We start from the raw sequence: 25,209 nt of genomic DNA on the forward strand, positions 1-25,209 counted from the left end.
TGAAGTGCAGTCTACCATACTTAATCAACCAATTAACCAGGATTTCTTATTTGGACCTGCGGTGGATCCCATCTTAGAAAAGATGAAAAAAGACACGGACACCGCTAAGTTCATGGGTGCACTTCAATTTCAACAAACAAGAAGCTCTTTTCATCGCTCCTACTTTCGAGGCTCAGGCAGAGGCAACACATCACAAACATCTTCATCCTATTAAAGTAATACACAAGGCACCTTTAATAAAGGCTTGTTAGAATTGGGGGTATCTGGTTGGCGCAAGTATTCACTTGTGACAAGCAGGGACCCACTCCTCTAAGTCAGGGCGAAGGATGACCCCTTAGAATTACCCTTGCTCACCCTCTAGGTGCATGGCGTGAGCAGCCACGGCTAACCTTCAGGTGCTATTGGGTTAAGCATTTGTAATCACACACACAGTAAATATATCAATCCCCCCACAAATGGACACCAGGCTGTGGTTATGTAAAGATACTTCTTCTTTATGTAAAAATATATCTATGCAGGGAGGAATTTATAACAAGACCAATATAACGTTTTTAGCTAGGCCACAAGCTTGTAAAATAATGGCAAGGTCTCTTCTGGATTGTAGCTGCTTCCTTCTAATCTTGTTCACTTAAAATAGTTCTGTTACTTCTTTGGGCTGCTTCTTCTATACTTTTAGCACACCAGCGTTAGTCTCTCTGAGCTGTACGTCTCTTTCCTGGGCGCCCCTTAGCGCCTGCACCGGCTGTATGCGTCGTTCTAGGCTAACCCCTCTCCACCTCACGCGCCTCTTGGAAACGGACGTCTGAGGTGCGCTTCTGCTTACGAGGCGTACTGGTGGTGGCAGGGGAGGCGAACAGCGCCAGCAGCGTACGAGGCGTACTCGTCAGGAGCTCCTCGCAGTACGGCTCCAACAGGCACCCACAGGCGGTGCGAAATGGTACGCTTCGTGCGTACGCCGCATACGCTACCAGTGCACCCGGAAGGCTTGGAAAGGGCACGCAACAAGCGTATACGGCATACAGAGCTGGACGTGCAAGTCGTATGGGGAAAACAGAACGGTGCGGACCCCAAGTCCGTTGTAGACTTCGTGGCGTGTATCCAGTATTTTAGTGGGAAGCAGGGACGATTCGTACTACTTCAGTGCGTGTCTTAGGGACCTTCGGACCCTCAGCAGGTGGGTGGCTTCCGTGAGGCAGGTGCGGCCCAGGTCCTCCAGTACGGTCCGTACTGGGGGCGCTTCAGGGGGCGGCACGGCCTCTTTGTAAATGTAAATGTATTGGCATTTATATAGCGCACTACTTACCCGTAGGGTCCCAAGGCGCTTAGACCGCTGCGAAACCCTTCCTGGCTTCCCTGAGAGATGGTCCCTTAATGGGTATCTCCAGGGTGAGACCAGGCATCCCCGGCGGTCTGGTGGGGCCGTTAGTGAAGATGAGGCAAGCTAATGCCCAGAGTTGCCGAGTGTGATCGCTGATCAGAGTGGGCACCGAGGCGAGAGAATTATCGAGTCCGCTGACCCTGGTCCAGAAACCTGCCGCGCCGGGAATCGAACCTTGGTCCCGGGCCGTCCTCTGCTCTCGGGTCTGCCGCCTCTAACCAGTGAGCCACACTACTTCACCTGCTTCTTTCCAAGTCGGAGAGCGAAGCGGGGCGGCCGGGTACAGTGAGACGTACGGCGGCCGTCCGAGGCGTAGATCGCGCTCTGGATGGAAATTCCGGCGGGAGGGGACGAGTGAGGACACACAACGCGCTCCAGTGGCAGGCAGGCGACAGGGGAACAGGCGGCCCGGTCCAAGGCGAAGAGAGCGACTCTGCACGAGCGGGGCAATCACAGGACACGGGCGGCCAGGCTCCTGGGTGTCACGGCCCTAGGAGGGGCGAAGGGGCACAAAACTCAGCTCCAGCGGGAGAAAGCACACAGTTCAGTTGAGGGCGAGCGAAGGCACCAAGAACCCACTAGTCCTGGGGATCAGATCAGGGGCAAGCTCAATCAAGCCCTTGGAGAAAGTTTCAAGCACAAGTCAGCAAAGTCTTTTTTAGTAAGTATTCTCCTCTCCTTCCTCAGCAAGGCAGACAGCAGGCCAGTCTTTCCAGCTTCTTCTTTTCCTTCTAGTTGGGCAGAGGTTCGTTGTGGGAAACAGGATCTAGTTTCTTGGGAGCAGGGCTCCTATACTTATACTCAGTTTCTTTTGTTCTTTCAGGCCAGGGAGGCCTTTGCATAGCCTAATTCAGTTTTGAAGCACTCTGTTGGGGAAACTTGGGTCTCACCTTTCAGGGAGCAGTGATGGCACATCAGACGCTCCACAGGAGGTGGAGGCAGCATTGTGTGGACAGGGGCAGCCAGGAGTACCTCGATGATGGGGCCTCTCCCTTCCTGGGCCAAGTGTTGGGCTGAGTCATCAGTTGCTCCCCAGGGGGCGGAGAAAGCATTGTGGTGGCAGAGCACAGCCCTATTCAGAGTCCAGGGGCACTCCCACCAAGGTGTAATCCTTGCATTCACCACCTGTCATCCCCCCAGCCCTGTCACTCACACATCCCAGACAGTCAGATGCACATACTGCAGAGGCGGGCTGAAATGGTCAGGCAAGCAAATGCTAGCTTTCTAAAAGTAGCATTTGCAAACACAGGATATTAAAATAAACTTTACTAAAATAAGTATTTTATTATTCTGAGTTCAGGCATACTAAACTTTATTTTCTACCATGTTCCCTGAGCCTGCTGGGATTATAGGGTGGCGTGTAATCACCCTTTGCTGTAGGTATAGTAGCTCTATATCTAACCATACAATGGACACCCGAGTTCCTATCAGTCACTCCTATGGCAGGCCTTGACAATCCTGAAGGCAGAGTGCGTGGGCTCGTGTGAACTAGGTTCCGGCCCGAGCCGAGCCCGGTTGCAGCTTGCGGAATCAAGACCCAATGGCTGTTCCATGATAACGCGTACCACATCGGTAACTCCGGTATCGCGTTATCAGGGCATGTCGAGTAAGGTGTCATACGAATCGGGATGCTGCCCTCTTACCAATTCTGGCGACGAGGTTAGCATTCCGCCCTTCTAGAGGGACACGACATGTACGTAACTGTGAACCCCGGTTAAAGTTAACTAAAGCCTCAGCTCCACAAAATGGATGCTGCCACCACAGACACGAGTCTGACCTCCTGCTGCTGGGAGTCCTTCCAGCGAGGGGCGCTTGGACAAAGGGTTTCCTGTCGAGGGCGGTGTTCGCACCGTCCCAGACAGGGTTTGTGTATTCTGGGTAGGTAGGGCTTCTGCGAGAAGGTGACTGCGCAGTGGCACCCCGGTGCTCACTACGCATCTGCCGGTAAGAACCAGTTCCAGGGGCGCCAGCCCTGGCCTGGGGAAAGTCCGGCAGGGGAGAGGGGTGTAACTACCCCCCTTCCTGGTCCCACCCTTAGGGCAGGACCTAGTCATGTACCCACCCCTTTCTTTAGGATAAAGGCCGGAGCGGGGACCCTTCCAAATTAGATCATCTTTGAATCAAGAACTACTTTCTACGAAAGGACATTCGAGACTCTTCTCAAGATTTCTCCTTTGTGACTAAGGAGTAGTCACCCTGCATCAGCGGGCACCATCTAAGAACTCTGCGGTTTGCTGCAAGTCCTGCCTCAAGGATCCGACGGCCCAGCTCGACGAGAACCGGCTTCCCTGGCACCTCTGACCTCTACCCACGTCATCAGCTCAGCTGTGATCTGTGGGTGCGACGAGACCTCGAGGGACCGGCCATCATCAAAACCTGCACGCTTTCTTAAACAGCACGACCATCGAAGCCATTCTCTGGTGAGTGCTCTGGGGTCCGAGAAGCCCCGACCCTGAGCCGCTCCAGCACCGAAGTGCAGTCTCCCAGCATCTCCACGATCTGCGTGGGGCCCTTCTGCTCGCTGCTCAGCACGTTGTCTGGTCACTAGCCGCTGGCTTGTGCCCTTCCTCGACGACAACCGACAACCAACGCTGCTGGTCTGGTTGCTCCAGACCGGCCCTTGCTCCCTTTTCCGAGAGGAGCACCCCGGACCCTCCTGGTCCACTCAAGACGCCATCTTAGGCCTACCACGTGGCCCTGAGATCTGCCAAGGCTTGTTGCCCCAATCCTGGGCCCAGCGACGCCGACAGCATCATCCTTCGTGGGACAGCTCGCACCTCCATCCTGGTCGCCGACAACGCCTCCTGGTCCGTGAGACTGCAGAGCCTAGCGTCGCCCACTCACCTGGTCGAGGTGACGGCCAACCGGTGCCCTCCTGGTACCCTCTGACTACTGGCTAGTAGTACGAACTTGGTCCCCTCTGCTTTCAGGTGTCATCGATCTCTGATCCAGGCTTGGATCTCTACGAACTATTCATCACTGGTCGCCGGCCAGCAACTCCCTTTCTTCCGGCTCCTGGCTCGTCAGCAAAGACCCCCGACGCCTGTAAGACTTGTGCAGCCGCAGCCCTCGTGGCTAGGTAACTTCGGCATTTCGGTGCCTGCATAGCTTCCTTACTCTAGGGTCCTGAGTCCCTCGCTTCCGACTTGCCTTATCGGGTCCGCCCGAGACCACTAAACTTTCCGTGTCCTCGGACACTTGTTTTAATTGTGCACTTGAAGTATTTTCCTAAGAGATTTGGTTTGTGCTTAGTACCCTGTCCTCATAAAGAGTACAGGGCTGTTGTGAATCTTAATAAATATCCTGTTTATTTTCATAACACTTGTGTGGTGTCCTTTCACTGGATGTTCAAGGGGTACATGTGTGGTAAACAGCTGGCTTAACACGCCCTCTCGAGTCTTTAGCCTTAGACTGCTCGTATCCACGCTACTAGGATAGCTGGTCTATAGGTTGACTTACAACCAGTCATCATAAGGGTCGTTGGAACGATACATAGCGGTCGCTAGAATAGCGAACGCTGCATATCGGGCCAACTTCTCACATTGGTGAGCAGCGGTTGGGATTTGAGCTTGCTGTTGTTTTACCACACGTATCCTAAGAATATCTTGTTGAAAGATCACATAAGTACTGTTAGTACATATAACTAAAGCTTAGAATACTCTGAGTTCTACTGAACCAGCTGTTGTAGCTCCTCAAGGCTTAGCACACCTTGGCTGCAACTCTTAGCAAGGGATCAGTAGGTAAACACATAGTGTAGGTAGGTACATCACTTACACCACACTAGAAACAGTATGTCGGACAAAGGAGGAAACTCTGAGTCTCCCCTTGTGTCAGTTGACCCTCCACAGGTCATCCCTTCAAGATATACTGTGCTGAGCTTCAAGGAGTTAAGACAAGTGTGTCACTCCAGGAAGATCAAGCAGGGGTCTAACCCCACAACTTCCTTTCTGATTGGTCTCTTGGAGACTTATGATGCCAGAAAAGCTGAGACCCTTCTTAGCTCTTCTAATCCAGAAGGAGGTATGCCTCCCTTTGAGGGAACCAGAGGCGATCCTGACCTCATCCACCTCTCAACTGAAAACGAAGATGTGGAGGATGATGAGGATGAGGATCCCTCTGGGGATGAGGCAGATAAGGGACAGGTAGAAGTCGTTAGACTAAGCAGGTCCAACTTAAGCAAACATGACAGTGGTACTGGGGGACCCCTGGGGCTACTATCAGGTCAGCTTAACATTGGGAATGGACGAGCCAGATCTCTGTCAAGAGACTCTGGCAGATCCCTTCAAACCAATGGCTCTCACAACTCTTCTCAAAGAGGGATGACATCCCCTCAGAGGAGAGTGTATGAAGCTAAAGCAAGGGCAGCCAATCTGAGGATTGAAAGGGAAGAACTTGCCCTGGCCAAAGAAAGGCTTGCCTTTGCTAGAGAGCAACAGTTGAGTGGGGCAGTCCCCACTGGTGGCAGCATTGTACCTAGCAATAGGGAAAGGAGTTTTGATACGAAACACCTTGGTAAGATAGTGCCCCCCTTTAAGCAAGGGGACGACATCCACAAATGGATTACTGCTTTGGAGAGGGCCTGCACTGTGCAAGGTGTTCCCCCAAGTCAGTGGGCAGCTATCTTGTGGCTCTCCTTTGAAGGAAAAGGTAGAGACAAGCTCCTCACCACAAGGGTGGAGGATGCTAATGATTACCAAGTCTTGAAAAATGCACTGGTTGAAGGGTTTGGCCTAACCACTGAGCAGTACAGGGTGCTGTTCAGGGATACCCAGAAAACTCAGTCTCAAGATTGGTCTGACTTTGTAGATTGTGCCACTAAGGCTTTTGAGGGCTGGTTGCTGGGCAGTAAGGTTACTGATTACAAAGGATTGTATAATTTGATGATGAGAGAACAAATTTTAAACAATTGTCAGAACCAGTTGTTGCATCAGCATCTTGTCGACTCGGATCTGACCTCTCCCCAAGAATTGGGAAAGAAGGCAGACAGATGGGTTCGTACAAGAGTTAAACAGAACCAGGGCCAGAATCAAGGTGGTCAGAAGAAAGCAGACCAGAAGGGTAAAGATTCTAAGGGGGAACAAAATGACCAGAAGTCTTCGACAGGTCCCCAACAACCCAAAGAGGGTGGGGGTCAGGCTCCCCAAAAGAAGAAAGAAGGCCAATCTAAAAGGTGGTGCCAATACTGCAAAAGTAAAACTCACTGGTTTAGTGAGTGCACCAAGAAAGGAGGAGGGCAGACTCCTGCCACTGCAGCCCCTAAGGCACCTGTGCCCCCTAGTACAGTCAGCAGTGGTAGTGCACCTCCCAAGGGTTTAGTAGGGTTAACCCTGGGTTCTGAGGGGCGTGACAACTTAGTTGGCACACTCACTCAGGCTGTCCTTGTCAGTACAGGGGATGTGGATATGTCCCCTGACGTAAGCCCCAATACTTTGGGCAAATACAGACAGACACCTTTCATAAACGGAAAAATGGCTCAGGCCTATAGGGACACTTGTGCCAGTGTCACCATGGTGACACCTAACTTTGTGGACCCTGGACAGATCATGCCAGGTACAGAATTCCTGGTGACCAATGCAAGCAATGTCACTACCAATCACAGTATGGCAATTGTAGCTTTCTCCTGGGGAGGGGTAACTGGCCAAAAGAAGGTTGTAGTTAGTTCAGACCTCCCAGTGGATTGTTTGTTGGGCAATGATTTGGAGTCATCACAATGGTCAGAAGTGGAGCACCGGACTCACATGGAAATGTTAGGTTTGCCAGCACATGTGTTCGCTGTGACCAGGTCACAGGTCAGGAAATGCCCCACTGAACAGGTGCTGGATCCTGGAACAATGGACCAGACACCTCCCAAGAAAAAGAGCAGTAGGGTTAAGGCTGCGCCTTCCCCCTTGCCCCAGGTCGTGGATCAAGTCTCAGAGGAGGCTGACCTACAGGAATTGAGGGAAACTGAGCCTAGGGAGTTCGAACTTGATCAAGTTGAATTCTTGGGTTCAGGGGGACCCTCAAGGGAAGACCTGGGGAAGGACCAGTTAGACTGCCCTTCTCTTGAACCCCTCAGACAGCAGGCTGCTGCTGAGGCTGCTGGGAACGCCACAGGTACCCACAAGGTATACTGGGAAGATGGACTCCTGTACACTGAGTTAAGAGACCCCAAGCCTGGCATGACCAGGAGGCTGGTTGTACCCTTGTCTCAGCGAGGTTTCCTACTTACCTTGGCCCACGAGATTCCCTTAGCAGGTCACTTAGGCCAGACGAAGGCGTGGGACAGGCTTGTCTCGCACTTTCACTGGCCTCATATGAACGAAGATACCAAGGAGTTTTGCCGCTCCTGTGTCACTTGCCAAGCCAGTGGTAAGTCAGGTGGCACGACAAAGGCCCCCCTTATACCAATGCCTGTGGTGGGGGTGCCCTTTGAACGGGTGGGGATTGACATCGTCGGTCCCATGGAACCACCAACAGCATCAGGGCACAAGTTTATACTGGTGGTAGTGGATCATGCCACCAGGTATCCTGAAGCTATTCCCCTTAGGACCACTACAGCACCTGTTGTGGCAAGAGCCCTAGTTGGAGTATTCTCCAGAGTGGGCTTCCCTAAGGAGGTCGTCTCCGACAGAGGTGCAAACTTTATGTCGAGCTACTTAACTGCTATGTGGAAGGAATGTGGTGTCAACTACAAGTTCACTACACCCTATCATCCACAATGCAATGGGCTTGTTGAGAGATTCAACAGGACCCTGAAAGGGATGATTCATGGACTACCTGAAAAGCTTCGGCGTAGATGGGACGTCCTGATTCCCTGCCTTTTGTTCGCCTACAGAGAAGTCCCACAGAAGGGGGTTGGCTACAGCCCTTTTGAACTTTTGTACGGACATCCTGTAAGAGGACCCCTGTGTTTGGTGAAGGAAGGATGGGAGAGACCTCTCAAAAAGCCTGCAGCCAACATAGTGGACTATGTGCTTGGCCTCCGCTCGCAGATGGCTGAATACATGGAGAAGGCATCTGAAAACCTTAAGGCCAGCCAAGAACTCCAAAAAGCTTGGCATGACCAAAAGGCTGTCTTGACTGTTTATCAGCCCGGACAGAAGGTGTGGGTGTTGGAGCCAGTGGCCCCAGCAGCACTCAAGGACAAATGGTCCGGGCCCTACACCATCCTGGAGAAAAAGGGAGAGGTCACCTACCTGGTCGACCTGGGAACTCCCCGGAGCCCCCACAGGGTGCTTCATGTCAACAGGCTCAAGGCATATGTCGACAGGAAGGACATGAGTTTGCTCATGGCCCTAGATGAGGGACAGGAGGAGGAGAGTGACCCTCTCCCCGACCTGCTCACTCAGAATCCTGACGATGGATCGGTAGATGGTGTTGTCTTTTGTGGCAGCCTCTCCGAACATCAACAGAAAGACTGTAAACAGGTTCTTCAGTCTTTCAGACATATGTTCTCTCTAACACCCAGTCAGACCAATTGGTGCACCCATGAGGTTGACACTGGTGACAGCTTGCCCGTAAAGAGTAAAATCTACCGGCAGCCTGATCACGTTAGAGACTGCATCAAGAGTGAAGTGCAGAAAATGTTGGAGCTGGGAGTCATTGAACCCTCGGATAGCCCTTGGGCTAGTCCCGTAGTTCTAGTGCCGAAACCTCACACCCCGGGCGGTAAGAAAGAGATGAGGTTCTGCGTAGACTACAGGGGTCTCAATGCAGTCACTAAGACTGACGCCCACCCAATACCAAGGGCAGACGAGCTTATCGATAGATTGGCTTCGGCCAACTACTTAAGTACGTTTGACCTGACAGCTGGGTATTGGCAAATCAGGTTAGCTGAGGACGCCAAGCCTAAGACCGCATTTTCTACCCCTGGTGGGCATTATCAGTTCGTGGTGATGCCCTTTGGTCTGAAAAATGCACCTGCCACCTTCCAACGGTTGGTGAATCAAGTCCTTACTGGGCTGGATGACTTCTGCGCGGCATATCTAGACGATATTGCTGTCTTTAGCTCCACCTGGGAGGATCACCTGGTCCACCTGCGGAAAGTGTTAGAGGCCCTGCAAGCCGCAGGCCTGACTATCAAGGCCACCAAGTGCCAGATAGGGCAGACACAGGTTGTATACCTGGGCCACCTTGTAGGTGGAGGCCAGGTTCAGCCACTGGAGAGCAAAATACAGTCAATCAGGGACTGGGCTCCTCCAACCACCCAGACTCAGGTTCGAGCTTTCTTGGGCCTGACTGGATACTACCGGAAGTTTGTCAGGAACTATGGTTCCATCGTGACACCATTAAATGAACTGACAAGTAAGAAAATGCCAAAAAAGGTTCAGTGGACAGCGAGCTGTCAAAAAGCATTCGATGACCTAAAGCAGGCCATGTGCACAGCGCCTATCCTTAAGAGTCCAGACTACTCCAAACCATTCATTGTCCAAACAGACGTTCTGAGTTGGGTGTGGGAGCTGTTCTTTCTCAACTGAATTTTGATGGTCAAGACCAGCCCATTGCTTTTATAAGCAGAAGGCTGACCCCTAGAGAGAAGAATTGGTCAGCTATTGAGAGGGAGGCCTTTGCTGTGGTTTGGGCCCTGAAGAAGCTGAGGCCATACTTGTTTGGCACTCACTTCAAGATTCAGACCGACCATAAGCCCCTCTTGTGGCTAAATCAGATGAAGGGTGAAAACCCCAAACTGCTTAGGTGGTCCATTTCCCTACAGGGGATGGACTTTACAGTGGAACATAGACCTGGTACTGATCATGGCAATGCCGATGGGCTCTCCAGATATTTCCACTTAGAACAAGAAGACTCACCTGGTCAAGGTTAGCTTATTGTTCCGACGTTTGGGGGGGGGTCATGTAGGAGAGTAGGGTCTGCAATCCTATGATCACCCAGATTTTTTGCTTTTGTTTCACTGGTTTACGACTTTCTCTGGCTGTGGGCCTGCTAATCAGACCCACAGCCTGGCTGTTCTCTTTCTAAATTACGATATGTACCCTAGGTGCATTTACCAATTGGTACTGGGCCACCTTATCAGACCCCGTAACGCAGGGCATAGGTGTGCCCAGGGCCGCCAGGGGCTGCAGCATGTATTATGCCACCCCTGGCTGGCCTCCTAAATTTGACACAACTGGCTGCATGACAGCTGGGGCAAAGTCGTGTAATCAACCTTTGCTGTAGGTATAGTAGCTCTATATCTAACCATACAATGGACACCCGAGTTCCTATCAGTCACTCCTATGGCAGGCCTTGACAATCCTGAAGGCAGAGTGTGTGGGCTCGTGTGAACTAGGTTCCGGCCCGAGCCGAGCCCGGTTGCAGCTTGCGGAATCAAGACCCAATGGCTGTTCCATGATAACGCGTACCACATCGGTAACTCCGGTATCGCGTTATCAGGGCATGTCGAGTAAGGTGTCATACGAATCGGGATGCTGCCCTCTCACCAATTCTGGCGACGAGGTTAGCATTCCGCCCTTCTAGAGGGACACGACATGTACGTAACTGTGAACCCCGGTTAAAGTTAACTAAAGCCTCAGCTCCACAAAATGGATGCTGCCACCACAGACACGAGTCTGACCTCCTGCTGCTGGGAGTCCTTCCAGCGAGGGGCGCTTGGACAAAGGGTTTCCTGTCGAGGGCGGTGTTCGCACCGTCCCAGACAGGGTTTGTGTATTCTGGGTAGGTAGGGCTTCTGCGAGAAGGTGACTGCGGAGTGGCACCCCGGTGCTCACTACGCATCTGCCGGTAAGAACCAGTTCCAGGGGCGCCAGCCCTGGCCTGGGGAAAGTCCGGCAGGGGAGAGGGGTGTAACTACCCCCCTTCCTGGTCCCACCCTTAGGGCAGGACCTAGTCATGTACCCACCCCTTTCTTTAGGATAAAGGCCGGAGCGGGGACCCTTCCAAATTAGATCATCTTTGAATCAAGAACTACTTTCTACGAAAGGACATTCGAGACTCTTCTCAAGATTTCTCCTTTGTGACTAAGGAGTAGTCACCCTGCATCAGCGGGCACCATCTAAGAACTCTGCGGTTTGCTGCAAGTCCTGCCTCAAGGATCCGACGGCCCAGCTCGACGAGAACCGGCTTCCCTGGCACCTCTGACCTCTACCCACGTCATCAGCTCAGCTGTGATCTGTGGGTGCGACGAGACCTCGAGGGACCGGCCATCATCAAAACCTGCACGCTTTCTTAAACAGCACGACCATCGAAGCCATTCTCTGGTGAGTGCTCTGGGGTCCGAGAAGCCCCGACCCTGAGCCGCTCCAGCACCGAAGTGCAGTCTCCCAGCATCTCCACGATCTGCGTGGGGCCCTTCTGCTCGCTGCTCAGCACGTTGTCTGGTCACTAGCCGCTGGCTTGTGCCCTTCCTCGACGACAACCGACAACCAACGCTGCTGGTCTGGTTGCTCCAGACCGGCCCTTGCTCCCTTTTCCGAGAGGAGCACCCCGGACCCTCCTGGTCCACTCAAGACGCCATCTTAGGCCTACCACGTGGCCCTGAGATCTGCCAATGCTTGTTGCCCCAATCCTGGGCCCAGCGACGCCGACAGCATCATCCTTCGTGGGACAGCTCGCACCTCCATCCTGGTCGCCGACAACGCCTCCTGGTCCGTGAGACTGCAGAGCCTAGCGTCGCCCACTCACCTGGTCGAGGTGACGGCCAACCGGTGCCCTCCTGGTACCCTCTGACTACTGGCTAGTAGTACGAACTTGGTCCCCTCTGCTTTCAGGTGTCATCGATCTCTGATCCAGGCTTGGATCTCTACGAACTATTCATCACTGGTCGCCGGCCAGCAACTCCCTTTCTTCCGGCTCCTGGCTCGTCAGCAAAGACCCCCGACGCCTGTAAGACTTGTGCAGCCGCAGCCCTCGTGGCTAGGTAACTTCGGCATTTCGGTGCCTGCATAGCTTCCTTACTCTAGGGTCCTGAGTCCCTCGCTTCCGACTTGCCTTATCGGGTCCGCCCGAGACCACTAAACTTTCCGTGTCCTCTGACACTTGTTTTAATTGTGCACTTGAAGTATTTTCCTAAGAGATTTGGTTTGTGCTTAGTACCCTGTCCTCATAAAGAGTACAGGGCTGTTGTGAATCTTAATAAATATCCTGTTTATTTTCATAACACTTGTGTGGTGTCCTTTCACTGGATGTTCAAGGGGTACATGTGTGGTAAACAGCTGGCTTAACACGCCCTCTCGAGTCTTTAGCCTTAGACTGCTCGTATCCACGCTACTAGGATAGCTGGTCTATAGGTTGACTTACAACCAGTCATCATAAGGGTCGTTGGAACGATACATAGCGGTCGCTAGAATAGCGAACGCTGCATATCGGGCCAACTTCTCACACCGGGCAAAGCCACTCCACCTCCACTCCAAAAAGCAGTTGAACCGAACGAAGAAGGTCGTTGAACCGAAGAAGGTCGTCGAACCAAAGAAGGTCATCGAGTCAAAGAAGGTCGTCGAACCAAAGAAGGTCGTCGAACCAAAGAAGGCCGTCGAACCGAAGAAGGTCGCTGACCCGAAAAAGGCTGTCGAACCGAAAAAGGTCGCCGAGCCGAAAAAAGCCATCGAGCAAAAGAAAGCTGTCGAGCCGAAAAAGGTAATCGAGCCGAAACAGGTCGTCGACCCTAGAAAGGCAATCGGAAAGGCGTTGAACTGAAAAAAGACGTCGAGCCGAAAAAGCCCGTGACCCTAAGAAGGCTTCACAGGATAAAAACGTCCAGCCTAAAGAGACACTCGACCCGAAAAAAGCAAAATCTTCGGCGACACGGACAGAGGAGGAAGAACTCTTTCACCCAGATCCACAACAAAGACTGTATATAGACCCTGAACAGGATATATAGTCTACAATAAAAACAATAGAAGATTGGACACTGAAGCCCCTTCTCCTGTTCCTCCAAAGAAAAAGGACTTTGGTACATCCCCTTCAAGACCTTACACACCTCCTCCTTTCACTCCCAACATGCCTTATGTTCCATATTCTCCTTCACTTGTAGATTATGATCAGGAAGAAGACATGGGGGATGATCCTCAGGATGATTTTATACCACCTGACGAACCAGGGAACCCAGATGACACATGGAGTGACCATAATGACCCCGATGACACTAATTACACACAGCCCATACCCGATTCCACTACATACCCCACAAAGCCGTCTCCTACTGACGACACTGTCGCTTTTAACCAACTAGTGGACAGAGCAGCTCCATATCATGGTGTACACATGCACACTGACCCTATAGAGGAGGATTTCCTATTTAACACCTTCCCAACATCAGAGAAGAGTGTATGTGTACTCCCTATGCTAAAAGGGGTACGAAAGCACGCACCAGACAACTTTAAAGACCCAGCCAGGGCGCGTGTCCTCAATCCAGGAACTGAAAAGAAATATAAACCGGCCCCTACAGACCCTTCTTATATCAAGGCTCAACTACCACTAGACTCCCTAGTTGTGTCTAACGCTAGGAAAAGAGCTAACTCACAAACAACGGGTGATGCTCCCCCTCCTGACAAGGAGTCAAAAATTCTAGAAGCATCAGGGAAGAGAGTGGCCTCTCAGGCAGCAAATGCCTGGAGGATTGACAAATTGCCAATACACAAGCTCTCATAGCACGATATGACAGAGCACACTATGTCGAACTGGAGGGGTTACTACAACACCTACCAGAACCCTATAAGGCAAAAGCTAATGACCTAATACAGAAACGGAAATTCATTACTAACGCATCCATAAAATGCGCCCTTGATGTAGCTGATTCAGCCGCTAGGTCTGTCAACGCTAGTGTATTGCTACGCAGGCATGCCTGGCTTCGCATTTCTGGTTTCAAAGATGAAGTGCAGTCTACCATACTTAATCAACCAATTAACCAGGATTTCTTATTTGGACCTGCGGTGGATCCCATCTTAGAAAAGATGAAAAAAGACACGGACACCGCTAAGTTCATGGGTGCACTTCAATTTCAACAAACAAGAAGCTCTTTTCATCGCTCCTACTTTCGAGGCTCAGGCAGAGGCAACACATCACAAACATCTTCATCCTATTAAAGTAATACACAAGGCACCTTTAATAAAGGCTTGTTAGAATTGGGGGTATCTGGTTGGCGCAAGTATTCACTTGTGACAAGCAGGGACCCACTCCTCTAAGTCAGGGCGAAGTATGACCCCTTAGAATTACCCTTGCTCACCCTCTAGGTGCATGGTGTGAGCAGCCACGGCTAACCTTCAGGTGCTATTGGGTTAAGCATTTGTAATCACACACACAGTAAATATATCAATCCCCCCACAAATGGACACCAGGCTGTGGTTATGTAAAGATACTTCTTCTTTATGTAAAAATATATCTATGCAGGGAGGAATTTATAACAAGACCAATAAAACGTTTTTAGCTAGGCCACAAGCTTGTAAAATAATGGCAAGGTCTCTTCTGGATTGTAGCTGCTTCCTTCTAATCTTGTTCACTTAAAATAGTTCTGTTACTTCTTTGGGCTGCTTCTTCTATACTTTTAGCACACCAGCGTTAGTCTCTCTGAGCTGTACGTCTCTTTCCTGGGTGCCCCTTAGCGCCTGCACCGGCTGTATGCGTCGTTCTAGGCTAACCCCTCTCCACCTCACGCGCCTCGTGGAAACGGACGTCTGAGGTGCGCTTCTGCTTACGAGGCGTACTGGTGGTGGCAGGGGAGGCGAACAGCGCCAGCAGCGTACGAGGCGTACTCGTCAGGAGCTCCTCGCAGTACGGCTCCAACAGGCACCCACAGGCGGTGCGAAATGGTACGCTTCGTGCGTACGCCGCATACGCTACCAGTGCACCCGGAAGGCTTGGAAAGGGCACGCAACAAGCGTATACGGCATACAGAGCTGGACGTGCAAGTTGTATGGGGAAAACAGAACGGTGCGGACACCAAGTCCGTTGTAGACTTCGTGGCGTGTATCCAGTATTTTAGTGGGAAGCAGGGACGACTCGTACTACTTCAGTGCGTGTCTTAGGGACCTTCGGACCCTCAGCGGGCGGGTGGCTTCCGTGAGGCAGGTGCGGCCCAGGTCCTCCAGTACGGTCCGTACTGGGGGCGCTTCAGGGGGCGGCACGGCCTCTTTGTAAATGTAAATGTATTGGCATTTATATAGCGCACTACTTACCCGTAGGGTCCCAATGCGCTTAGACCGCTGCGAAACCCTTCCTGGCTTCCCTGAGAGATGGTCCCTTAATGGGTATCTCCAGGGTGAGACCAGGCATCCCCGGCGGTCTGGTGGGGCCGTTAGTGAAGATGAGGCAAGCTAATGCCCAGAGTTGCCGAGTGTGATCGCTGATCAGAGTGGGCACCGAGGCGAGAGAATTATCGAGTCCGCTGACCCTGGTCCAGAAACCTGCCGCGCCGGGAATCGAACCCTGGTCCCGGGCCGTCCTCTGCTCTCGGGTCTGCCGCCTCTAACCAGTGAGCCACACTACTTCACCTGCTTCTTTCCAAGTCGGAGAGCGAAGCGGGGCGGCCGGGTACAGTGAGACGTACGGCGGCCGTCCGAGGCGTAGATCGCGCTCTGGATGGAAATTCCGGCGGGAGGGGACGAGTGAGGACACACAACGCGCTCCAGTGGCAGGCAGGCGACAGGGGAACAGGCGGCCCGGTCCAAGGCGAAGAGAGCGACTCTGCACGAGCGGGGCAATCACAGGACACGGGCGGCCAGGCTCCTGGGTGTCACGGCCCTAGGAGGGGCGAAGGGGCACAAAACTCAGCTCCAGCGGGAGAAAGCACACAGTTCAGCTGAGGGCGAGCGAAGGCACCAAGAACCCACTAGTCCTGGGGATCAGATCAGGGGCAAGCTCAATCAAGCCCTTGGAGAAAGTATCAAGCACAAGTCAGCAAAGTCTTTTTTAGTAAGTATTCTCCTCTCCTTCCTCAGCAAGGCAGACAGCAGGCCAGTCTTTCCAGCTTCTTCTTTTCCTTCTAGTTGGGCAGAGGTTCGTTGTGGGAAACAGGATCTAGTTTCTTGGGAGCAGGGCTCCTATACTTATACTCAGTTTCTTTTGTTCTTTCAGGCCAGGGAGGCCTTTGCATAGCCTAATTCAGTTTTGAAGCACTCTGTTGGGGAAACTTGGGTCTCACCTTTCAGGGAGCAGTGATGGCACATCAGACGCTCCACAGGAGGTGGAGGCAGCATTGTGTGGACAGGGGCAGCCAGGAGTACCTCGATGATGGGGCCTCTCCCTTCCTGGGCCAAGTGTCGGGCTGAGTCATCAGTTGCTCCCCAGGGGGCGGAGCCAGCATTGTGGTGGCAGAGCACAGCCCTATTCAGAGTCCAGGGGCACTCCCACCAAGGTGTAATCCTTGCATTCACCACCTGTCATCCCCCCAGCCCTGTCACTCACACATCCCAGACAGTCAGATGCACATACTGCAGAGGCGGGCTGAAATGGTCAGGCAAGCAAATGCTAGCTTTCTAAAAGTAGCATTTGCAAACACAGGATATTAAAATAAACTTTACTAAAATAAGTATTTTATTATTCTGAGTTCAGGCATACTAAACTTTATTTTCTACCATGTTCCCTGAGCCTGCTGGGATTATAGGGTGTAATAATTCCAGCAGCCCATCTTGGCCTAAGAGAATAGGTAGCCTTACTTATAGTGAAAAACAAATTTGGCTGTAATTCACTATTAGGACATGCCACACACATCAGGGCTTGACCTACCTTACACTTACAATGCACCCTGCCCTAGGGCCTACCATAGGGGTGAATAATATGAAATTAAGGGAAGGTTTAGAGGCTGGCAAGTGTGTGCACTTGCCCAGCCAGCATGACAGTACCAGACTGCACACAGGTTCTGCAATGGCAGGCCTAGACACATTTTAAGGCTGCTTCTGTGGGTGGCGCAACCAGCGCTGCAGGCCCACTAGCAGTATTGGCATTCACAAGCCCTGGCACTCCTGGTGCACTTTACTGGGGACTTACAGTAAATCCAATCATGGAAATCAATCACATATACATTTTACATTGGGAGCACTTGCACTGCGGCACGGATTGGCCGTGGCGCAGTGCCCTGAGCAGCGAACACCAGCAAAAACATCTGAGGCACATCAGCAAAAAGTGGAAGGGAGACTCACGCCAAGGTGCCAGGTCTAACAAGGCTCCAATAGAGGAAGTTATAGAGGAAAAATTAACAAGGGCAGAGGATGTGGTAATAATAACACCCGAGCCTCCACCGCCACCAAACAGTGACTTTCTCACACTCCCTCCAGACCACTTAACACCAGTCAGAGGAAGATTAACACAATTCCTACCAATCTGGAATACCATTACTACAGACTGGTGGGCGAGACAAATTATCCAGTATGGTTACTGCCTGGAACTCAAATCTACTCCACCCAAGATGCCACCCAAGCACCGTCCAATGTCCAAAGAACACATCATGCTGTTACAACAGGAGGTGAAATCCATGCTAGAAAAAGGTGCCATAGAGCCAGTCCCATTGCAACATCAAGGGACAGGGATATACTCTCTATACTTCCTCATTCCCAAAAAAGACGTCTCCCTCAGACCAATATTGGACCTCAGACCTTTGAACCAATACATCCACTCAGATAATTTATATATGATCTTTCTACAACAGGTACTCCCACTACTCCAGCAGGGCGACTTCCTAGCAACACTAGACCTCAAAGATGCATACTTTCACATACCCATACATCCAGCTCACAGGAAATACCTCTGGTTCACAATAGAAGGTCAGCACTATCAATTCAAAGTCCTCCCCTTCGGGTAACCACAGCACCAAGGGTGTTTACAAAATGCCTAGCAGTAGTGGCAGCTCACCTCAGAAGGCAACACATCCATGTGTTCCCCTACCTCGACGATTGGCTCATAAAAGCCAATTTGTACGTACAGTGTGCCAACCATACCTCACAGACGATACAACTACTGCACAATCTAAGATTTTCAATAAATTACCCAAAATCACACCTGCAACCCTCCCACATACAGCAATATCTGAGAGAAACAATAGACACCTCCGTAGCAAAGGCATATCCAAATCCAGCCCGGATAGCCAACATGCAGTCTCTCATTCAAAAATTCCAGCCACAACACTCCCTGCCCACTCGAGTGTTCATGCAGCTCATAGGCATGATGGCCTCCTGCATATTCATCGACCCTCATACTCGGCTTCAAATGCGCCCCTTACAAGAATGCCTAGCATGGCAGTGGAACCAAGCTCAAGGACAATTAAAAGACGTAGTGTTGGTAGACAGACACACTTACCACTCTCTGCAGTGGTGGAACCCACAAAACCTTTCCAAGGGGCGACTGTTCCAAGAGCCGGTTCCACAGGTAGTATTAACAGCGGACGCATCACTGACAGGTTGGGGAGCCCATCTCCTTCAATATACAGTCCAAGGTCTCTGGACAGTCAAACAAAAGATTCTATTTATAAACCACTTAGAGTTACTGGCAATATTCCTGGCAATGTGAGCTTTTCAGAATAACTTGTGGAACAAGACTGTGTTGCTCCGGATGGACATGACAGCCATGTACTACATCCAGAAACAGGGGGGCACCCACTCTCTGCAACTATCTCACCTAGCACAGAGCATATGGAAGTGGGCGATTCCTCAAAACATTTATCTCCTGGCAGAACACCTCCCAGGGATAAACAACCAGACAGCAGACCCACTAAGCCGACACAGTCAACAAGTACACGAATGGGAGATTCATCCTCAAGTTCTCCAACCATTCTTCCAAAAGTGGGGACATCCAGACATAGATCTGTTCGCCACAAATGAAAACTCAAAATACCCGTTCTTCGCCGCCAGGTTCCCACACCCGTTGTCACAAGGCAATGCGATATGGATGAACTGGTCGGGCAGATTTGCGTACACTTTTCCACCAACCCCAATGATTCCATTAGTGGCACGCAAGCTAAGGCAACAGTCACTCACAATGATCCTGGTTGCTCCCACATGGGCAAGACAGTCATGGTACACAACGCTCCTAGAACTCTGAGTAGTTCCTCACCAAAGACTGTGCCTCTCGCCACAACTACTAACACAGAACCATGGAGAAATCAGGCACCCAGATCCCAATCAGATGAACTTAGCGATCTGGCTCCTGAGGTCTTAGAGTTCGGATATCTTAACTTGCTTCCAGACTGTATGAACATTATCAAATAATCAAGGCGTCCTACTACCAGAGCATGCTACGCAGGTAAATGGAAAAGATTTGTTATTTATTGTAATAATAATCAAATCAATCCATTGGATGCCTCCATCCAAAATGTAATCTGTTACTTGCTACACCTTCAAAGATGTAACCTAGCTTACTCATCCATAAGGCTACACCTCGCTGCTATAGCAGCATATCTTCAAAACAGGCAACACATATCCCTGTTCAGAATACCACCTATCAAAGCTTTTATGGAAGGACTTAAACGAATTATCCCTCCAAAGCACCCACCTTCGCCAGTCTGGAACTTAAACGTAGTACTTACCAGACTTATGGGGCCACCTTTCGGACCACTTCATTCATGTGAACTACAATTCTTAACAATGAAAGTGGCATTTTTAATTGCCATTACCTCCCTCAGGCGAGTGAGTGAGCTACAGGCACTAACCACTCATGCAAATTCACCACAATAAAGTAGTGCTGCGTACAAATCCGAAATTTATGCCAAAAGTTATATCCACTTTCCACATCAATCAGTCCATAGAATTGCCAGTTTTCTTTCAAAACCCCCAATCTGTAGCTGAAAGAGCCCTACACACACTAGATGTTAGAAGAGCTCTGTAATATTACGTTGACAGAACAAAATCATTCAAGAAGACAAAGCAACTATGTGTCGCTTTTTCACCACAACATAAGGGCAATCCCATTTGCAAAGCAGGAATAGCCAGATGGATAGTTAAATGCATTCAAATATGCTATCAAAAAGCAAAGCGCACTCTAACAGTTCCCCCTAAAGCAAACTCAACACGTAAAATGGGGGCATCCATGGCTTTCCTAGGAAATATTCCCTTAGAAGACATATGTAGGGCAACTACATGGTCTACCATACACACTTTCACAAAACACTACTCTGTAGACATACGAGCAAAGCAGCAAGCTGCTGTAGGCCAGGCTGTCCTTAAAACTCTATTTCAAACTGCTGCAGCTGATACAGGTGACCACCGCTAGAGGAGAAACTGCTATACAGTCTATGCACAGATATGAATTCAGCAGCCCACGTGCCTCGAACGGAAAATGCTACTTACCAGTATGCATCTGTTCTTGGCATGTAGGGCTGCTGACATTCATATCGCCCACCCTCCTCCCCGGTGCCTGTCGCAGCTGCAGGGTTATCTCTTTACATACATGTACATGATCATCTCTTACTTTTCAATACTCCATCTTTGCCACAATGGCAAAAAACAATCTGAGGATGGAGAAGATGCCCATGCACACTGTAGTCCAGGGGAGGAGTCACCTATCTCGTGATACTTCAAAGACTCTTCCAAGACAACAAGGTGCAATCATCCGGACCCAACACTAGGCGGCGATCTATGCACAGATATGAATGTCAGCAGCCCTACATGCCAAGAACAGATGCATACTGGTAAGCAGCATTTTCCTTACATACCGCTCCAAACTTTTTACGGGAAATGGTAACAGGGATGCTTGGCGGTAGTTCCTTAAATTGTTTGGGTCCGCCCTGGCATTCTTCAATAGTCGGCTAACTATACCCTTCTTAAACGTCACAGCCTAAGAGGCATTCAGGAGGGACAACAACTTATCCTCCACAACAGGATAGGTCATTTTAAACAACTTGGGGTGGCAAGGATCTTCCAGCGAGCCTAATTGAACCACTGCCAGTAGCGGGACCAGGGTCTCTAGATCCAGTAATGGGATTGTTGAAAACATCTCAGCCTGATAACCAGGCACATCCGCCACGATCAGTAGGAACGGACATAGCGGGGTGCTCCTTACATCATTCAGGATTTCCTTGACCGTTGCATCCTATTACATTCCTCAGGATCCATTACCGAGGCCGGCTCTTTAGTCCGGCTCAACTCATTGAGCATTTTAATGGTCTTCCTTTGCCGACCACTAGCTTCAGTGATCCTTGTCATAAAAGATTACTTTAGTTGTTGCAATCGTTCTATTATAAATGCCCAGCTCCACTTTGTACCTCCTCAGAGCCTCTGGCTCGTAGTGCTTACGCCATGTCCTCTCCCACTGTCGTTTCTCCTAACTAAGTGCAGCGGTGTCCCCGGGGGCGCACATGATTCTATTTCTAACTCTTTTTCTACGAGCAGGAGCCACCCTATCTATGGCACGCTGAATCACACCTAAAACCATGCACATTCCTGTTCCACATTGTAGGAGAGTAGGGTCTGCAATCCTATGATCACCCAGATTTTTTGCTTTTGTTTCACTGGTTTACGACTTTCTCTGGCTGTGGGCCTGCCAATCAGACCCACAGCCTGGCTGTTCTCTTTCTAAATTACGATATGTACCCTAGGTGCATTTACCAATTGGTACTGGGCCACCTTATCAGACCCTGTAACTCAGGGCATAGGTGTACCCAGGGCTACCAGGGGCTGCAGCATGTATTATGCCACCCCTGACTGGCCTCTTAAATTTGACACAACTGGCTGCATGACAGCTGGGGCAAAGTCGTGTAAACACGCTTTGCTGTAGGTGTAGTATACCTATACCTAACCCTAAAATGGACACACAGATTCCTATCAGTCACTCCTATGGCAGGCCTTGACAATCCTGAAGGCAGAGTGCTTGGAATCGTGTGAGATGGTGCTCTGGCATGAGCTGAGCCTGTCTGCAGCTTGCGGAACCAAGTCCTAATAGCTGTTCCATGATATCGCATACCATATACTCTTAAGTGCATTATAATCCTCGCGGTTAAATGCTAACTTTGGTATTGCTTTATCAAAACATGTCGAGTAAGGTGTCATACGAATTGGAATACTAACCCCTCGCCAATTCTGTCGACGGGGTTAGCATTCCACCCTTCTAGAGGGACACGACATGTATGTAACTGTGAACCCCGGTTAAAGTCAACTGAAGCCTCAGCTCCACAAAATGGATGCTGCCACCACAGACACGAGTCTGACCCCCTGTAGCTGGGAGTCCTTCCAGCGAGGGGAGCCTGGACAAAGGGTTTCCTGTCAGGGGCGGTGCTAGCACCGTCCCAGACATGGTTTTGTGTATCCTGTGTAGGCAGGGCTTTTCAGGAAGGTGACTGCTGAGTGGCACCCCGGTGCTCACTACGCATAGGCCGGTCAGAACCAGTTCCAGGGGCACACCAGCCCCTGGCCTGGGGAAGTCCGGCATGGCTGAGGGGTGTAACCACCCCCCACCTAGTCCCTAGACCTATTTTCCTAAGAGATTTGGTTTGTGCTTAGTACCCTGTCCTCATAAAGAGTACAGGGCTGTTGTGAATCTTAATAAATATCCTGTTTATTTTCATAACACTTGTGTGGTGTCCTTTCACTGGATGTTCAAGGGGTACATGTGTGGTAAACAGCTGGCTTAACACGCCCTCTCGAGTCTTTAGCCTTAGACTGCTCGTATCCACGCTACTAGGATAGCTGGTCTATAGGTTGACTTACAACCAGTCATCATAAGGGTCGTTGGAACGATACATAGCGGTCGCTAGAATAGCGAACGCTGCATATCGGGCCAACTTCTCACACCGGGCAAAGCCACTCCACCTCCACTCCAAAAAGCAGTTGAACCGAACGAAGAAGGTCGTTGAACCGAAGAAGGTCGTCGAACCAAAGAAGGTCATCGAGTCAAAGAAGGTCGTCGAACCGAAGAAGGTCGTCGAACCAAAGAAGGCCGTCGAACCGAAGAAGGTCGCTGACCCGAAAAAGGCTGTCGAACCGAAAAAGGTCGCCGAGCCGAAAAAAGCCATCGAGCAAAAGAAAGCTGTCGAGCCGAAAAAGGTAATCGAGCCGAAACAGGTCGTCGACCCTAGAAAGGCAATCGGAAAGGCGTTGAACCGAAAAAAGACGTCGAGCCGAAAAAGCCCGTGACCCTAAGAAGGCTTCACAGGATAAAAACGTCCAGCCTAAAGAGACACTCGACCCGAAAAAAGCAAAATCTTCGGCGACACGGACAGAGGAGGAAGAACTCTTTCACCCAGATCCACAACAAAGACTGTATATAGACCCTGAACAGGATATATAGTCTACAATAAAAACAATAGAAGATTGGACACTGAAGCCCCTTCTCCTGTTCCTCCAAAGAAAAAGGACTTTGGTACATCCCCTTCAAGACCTTACACACCTCCTCCTTTCACTCCCAACATGCCTTATGTTCCATATTCTCCTTCACTTGTAGATTATGATCAGGAAGAAGACATGGGGGATGATCCTCAGGATGATTTTATACCACCTGACGAACCAGGGAACCCAGATGACACATGGAGTGACCATAATGACCCCGATGACACTAATTACACACAGCCCATACCCGATTCCACTACATACCCCACAAAGCCGTCTCCTACTGACGACACTGTCGCTTTTAACCAACTAGTGGACAGAGCAGCTCCGTATCATGGTGTACACATGCACACTGACCCTATAGAGGAGGATTTCCTATTTAACACCTTCCCAACATCAGAGAAGAGTGTATGTGTACTCCCTATGCTAAAAGGGGTACGAAAGCACGCACCAGACAACTTTAAAGACCCAGCCAGGGCGCGTGTCCTCAATCCAGGAACTGAAAAGAAATATAAACCGGCCCCTACAGACCCTTCTTATATCAAGGCTCAACTACCACTAGACTCCCTAGTTGTGTCTAACGCTAGGAAAAGAGCTAACTCACAAACAACGGGTGATGCTCCCCCTCCTGACAAGGAGTCAAAAATTCTAGAAGCATCAGGGAAGAGAGTGGCCTCTCAGGCAGCAAATGCCTGGAGGATTGCCAAATTGCCAATACACAAGCTCTCATAGCACGATATGACAGAGCACACTATGTCGAACTGGAGGGGTTACTACAACACCTACCAGAACCCTATAAGGCAAAAGCTAATGACCTAATACAGAAACGGAAATTCATTACTAACGCATCCATAAAATGCGCCCTTGATGTAGCTGATTCAGCCGCTAGGTCTGTCAACGCTAGTGTATTGCTACGCAGGCATGCCTGGCTTCGCATTTCTGGTTTCAAAGATGAAGTGCAGTCTACCATACTTAATCAACCAATTAACCAGGATTTCTTATTTGGACCTGCGGTGGATCCCATCTTAGAAAAGATGAAAAAAGACACGGACACCGCTAAGTTCATGGGTGCACTTCAATTTCAACAAACAAGAAGCTCTTTTCATCGCTCCTACTTTCGAGGCTCAGGCAGAGGCAACACATCACAAACATCTTCATCCTATTAAAGTAATACACAAGGCACCTTTAATAAAGGCTTGTTAGAATTGGGGGTATCTGGTTGGCGCAAGTATTCACTTGTGACAAGCAGGGACCCACTCCTCTAAGTCAGGGCGAAGTATGACCCCTTAGAATTACCCTTGCTCACCCTCTAGGTGCATGGTGTGAGCAGCCACGGCTAACCTTCAGGTGCTATTGGGTTAAGCATTTGTAATCACACACACAGTAAATATATCAATCCCCCCACAAATGGACACCAGGCTGTGGTTATGTAAAGATACTTCTTCTTTATGTAAAAATATATCTATGCAGGGAGGAATTTATAACAAGACCAATAAAACGTTTTTAGCTAGGCCACAAGCTTGTAAAATAATGGCAAGGTCTCTTCTGGATTGTAGCTGCTTCCTTCTAATCTTGTTCACTTAAAATAGTTCTGTTACTTCTTTGGGCTGCTTCTTCTATACTTTTAGCACACCAGCGTTAGTCTCTCTG

At 50.3% G+C, this 25,209-nt stretch overlaps 1 protein-coding gene across 3 annotated transcripts in view; it reads left to right on the plus strand.

Annotated features, from left to right (window-relative positions):
- LOC147689504 (NACHT, LRR and PYD domains-containing protein 3-like) overlaps positions 1-25,209 on the plus strand; it is a 255,087-nt gene that overhangs the window by 63,352 nt on the left and 166,526 nt on the right. The window lies entirely within an intron of this gene.

Source organism: Lissotriton vulgaris, chromosome 10, assembly GCF_964263255.1.
Source record: "Lissotriton vulgaris chromosome 10, aLisVul1.2, whole genome shotgun sequence".
NCBI classification, from domain to species: domain Eukaryota; kingdom Metazoa; phylum Chordata; class Amphibia; order Caudata; family Salamandridae; genus Lissotriton; species Lissotriton vulgaris.